Raw genomic sequence first — 2,604 nt, 5'->3', positions numbered from 1 at the left:
AGGATCCCAGGAGGCCAAGGCCCGCCTAGGCTACATATTGAGATCAAGGCCAGCCGAACTATATAATAAGACACTGTTTCAAGCAAAACAAAAACAGAAAAAAAAAAAAAAAGCAGGTACAAGAGAGGTATCACTCTGCTCCTCCACCTCACCTCATAGGCTGTTTCTGAACATGCGAACACCAGTTAGCACCCGCTGCCCCCAGATCAATTTCCCTAGCAGAGCTGGGTGTGATGGCGCATGCCTGTATTGCCAGCACCCGGGAGGCTGAGGCAGGAGGATCCTTGCGAGTTCGAGACCAGCCTGGGCTACAAAGTGAGCCACAAAGTGGCTACAAAAGGCCAGCCTGAACTGCATAACAGACCCCGACTCGAAAAAGACAAAAAAAAAAAAAAAAAAAAAATTCCCCAGCAGAAATGCAGACAGAGGACACCCTCCGCCTCTCCTCTTCCGGCATCCGGTCAGGCTCTGCGCTTCAGCCCAAGGTCGCACCCTGGGTGCACCGCACTGCGCACGCGCACGCCCAGGGTAGGCGAGCAGGTTCCCCTGGAGACCGGTGCCAGGGAAATCGCGTGAGCCTGGCCCCAGACAGAGGGCGTCAGGGAAACTGGCCCTGACAGATCAATGGGGTGCCTCGGAGAGGCTCACAGTGAGGGACACAGACGGACAGGAAGTTCCGGGCACGGGACATCGACATCGTTTACAGTTCTTCCGGGTCAAATGGGAGCGCCAGGGATGGAAAAGACTGAAAAATAATTTTGAAAAATTCCGTAAAGTCCAACGGTAGGAGACTGGCGAGATCCACTATGTCCCTTCGCAGAAGAGTGTGAAGTCTTTGAAAGGATGCCGCAGAAGGACAGTGAGCCAAGTGGACAGAGGCTCAGGACCACACCCTGGCACTCCTTGCTCAGGGAGAACAGGGTCCTTTACTTAGAGCCCGCGGTCCCGGCAGAGACAGGACATATTAGAGACCCGTGACCCTGAGCACACATTTAGGGAGACAAGTGCCTGCTTCCTCACCGGTGCACTTCCTAGATAATTAAAGTCACCCAGCCGGGCACGTGGCGCGCGCCTGTAATCCCAGCGTTCCCCAGGCTGAGGCAGGAGGGTCGCTGCGAGTTAGAGGCCAGGCTGGGCTACGCAGTGAGTTCAAGGCCAGCCTGAACTGCATAACAAGAACCTGCCTACTAAAATAAATAAATAAAATAAAATAAATGGCCAAAATGTGATATTACTACTTTAAATTGCCTTGGTACAAGAATAAATCTGAACATTTTCTAAGAGTGTAATTATTACCTCAATTTCATGACCACAGTTTACCAATCGGTCTTTTGACCCGTGGTCCTGGGGCTCACACCAGGGCCTTGTGCATGTCAGGCAAGCGCTCTGCCGCTGGGCACACCGCCCTGACGCGGAGCGCGGGAGCACCAACTCCTTAGCACTCCCACAGCCAGTGGCAGATCTGGGCAGGAGGCCGACCGCGTCCCATTGTTAGCGGAGGGGAAGAGCCCGGGAGCGCTGGGAGGAGACAAAATTCTGGATAATTCTCCGGACAGGAAAGAGAGCGCTTACCCTCCACTGACCCAAAGAAAGTGACTTCGCTTTGTCACCGCACTTTCCGCTAGATTCCTGCTGCGCAGTGGGCTTCGTGAGCTGGGCAGAGCGGAGAGAGGGAAGCAGCCGAGGAAAGAACCACTTCCTGGTGCATAGCGGAAGCGCACACGGCACACCCTCCCGTCGCACACGCCGGGTGAAGCTTCTTAGACGCACGTTGTCCTCCAATTTTTCAGAGGCGACCCTAAAGGGTAGAAATGAATTGGGAAAACTGCCAGAGAGCTTTGTGATTTGCTTATATGAACTTGGACGTCACTTTATTTATGTATTTATTGGTCTTTTTTGAGACAGGGTCTCGCTATGCAGTTCAGGCTGGCCTCGAACTCGCCAACAGTCCTGCCTCAGCCTCCCGAGTGCTGGGATTACAGGCATGCGCCACCACACCTGGCAGGCAGAGTATTTTTATTTTGTTGTTTTTTGTTTTTTTTTTTTTGGTTTTTCTCCGGTACCGGGAACCGAACTCACGACCTTGCGTTTGCCAGGCAGACGCTTTGCCGCTGAGCTAAATCCCCAGCCCCAGGCAGAGTATTTTTAAATCCCCTATCAAAGATGTTTTACAAACTGGGCTTTCCTTTTCTGTACAGAATTAAGCCCCACAAAGCCTCCACTTTGGCAGAGTTCATCCGTTTGTCACCTCCGTATCGATAGCATCAACAGGGCTAGCACTCGGAAGTAGCTGGTGAATGAATGAATGAAATCCCAGCCTGTCACCACCTTCCCCTGGGACCATTTTGGACTGAGTTGGGACCTCTGTTCTTCCCTCTTACTTAACAATCCATCTGTACAGGCAGGTGCTGTTTGCTTTCTGCAATTTTTATTATTCACCTTTTTACATTTGGAAAACAGTGTGTTATGACTTAGAGACCTTACATCCTGTAAATGAACTAAAAAGTCCTACTAAAGCCTATGTGCCGGGTGTGGTGGCAAATGCCTGTGACCCCAGCACTCAGGAGGCTGAGGCAGGAGGATCACTGAGAGTTAGTGCTAGGC

Source organism: Chinchilla lanigera, unplaced genomic scaffold (genome assembly GCF_000276665.1).
Source record: "Chinchilla lanigera isolate Chin_1 unplaced genomic scaffold, ChiLan1.0 scaffold00081, whole genome shotgun sequence".
Lineage (NCBI taxonomy): Eukaryota > Metazoa > Chordata > Mammalia > Rodentia > Chinchillidae > Chinchilla > Chinchilla lanigera.
Note: the sequence above shows the minus strand (reverse complement) of the source record.